The following is a 1,456-nucleotide window of genomic DNA, read 5'->3' on the forward strand; positions in this document are numbered from 1 at the left end:
ATATACATACACATATACTGTATGGATGTGTGTGACGTTTTCAGCATCAGAAAAAGGTGATTAAAAAATCCCAAGATCATGTTTTCCTCTTTGTAAGTTGTCAAGTTTTGCACTTCATAACACAACATATATAATTATTCAATTTGTAGCCTACCACTGCATTTCAGTGCTGTTCTGCACAACACATCTGAACAGTTAACGAGTAAAATGAATTTGAGAGAAGAACAAAATGTTTTCTCAATAAACAAAGAAGCATAAACATGTTTGTTTGTGCATTGTTCGAACTAACTTTCCTGCTTCAGGAAACTATATTTTCTCATACTCTTTGTATGAAACACTGGCTGGGGTTGTTGACACCTCATTGATGTATTGGGAAAGGTGTGGTATTTTAGTTTCCTTGTAGTCAAGTTTGGTATCTGTTTTTTCAGTAACAAAGCACAAGAAAAACAAAGTTTTTACTTAGGTCCCTGAGCTGGATGCAAGTGAAAGCATGCTTTCAGGAAATTACAAAAAAAAAAAAAAAAAAAAAAAAAAAAGTGGTACTCAGTGTATTTTATTTTGGCTAAATCCGGTGGAGGAAAGTAAGCCTGAAAATGTATCCTTTTGAGTCTACCCAAAAGATTCAGAGACACTAAGCATTGAAGATGTGTTAATGTGTAAAATATGTAAAAACATAAAACTACTAATATGAACTATCATCTTACTTAAATCAGAACCAACACTGATAAACTGCTGAGTTTCAGGCATGGTTCTATCAGTTGCCTGTCAGCCTTTGTATTTTTCGTACATTGATTGTGTGGGCGGTTCCATTTAGAATCTGGTCTCTGAAAACCTAAGTGGAGAGAAAATACATTTTATGTTCTTTATGTAGATATTAATTAAAGAAAAGATGAAAAAAATACTAAATGCCGTTTTTGTGCATTTAATAAACATACCTCTGCAATAAGCTGAATGAGAGTTCCGTTGCTGACCTCTCCCAAAGATCTCACATTTATCTGTAAGTAGGCTTGATATTCCAAACCTGCATGTACGAAAAACAACACATTTTGTGTAAAAAGTAAAATTGAAACTCATCAAACTGTAACTGAACACTTGCTACGTTCAAAACATTTACTTTATTAAATATGACACAATAATTATTGTTAATGTTTAATGGAGCCCAATCTTGGTCATTGTCTTAAGAAAACAAACAACAACCAAAACAATGTACCTTTGGCTGATGGTGAAGTTCCTGTTGCTACAGTTGTTGGTAGTTGTGTTGTAGATGGAGTAGTTGTTGGTTGTGGTGTTGTAGGTGCAGTAGAAGTAGTTGTTGATAGTTGTGTGGTAGGTGTAGTAGTAGTAGTAGTAGTTGTTGGTTGTGGTGTTGTAGGTGCAGTAGTAGTAGTAGTTGTTGGTTGTGGTGTTGTAGGGTCAGTAGTAGTAGTTGTTGGTTGTGGTGTTGTAGGTGCAGTAG

Source organism: Austrofundulus limnaeus, unplaced genomic scaffold (genome assembly GCF_001266775.1).
Source record: "Austrofundulus limnaeus strain Quisiro unplaced genomic scaffold, Austrofundulus_limnaeus-1.0 Scaffold949, whole genome shotgun sequence".
NCBI classification, from domain to species: Eukaryota; Metazoa; Chordata; class Actinopteri; order Cyprinodontiformes; family Rivulidae; genus Austrofundulus; species Austrofundulus limnaeus.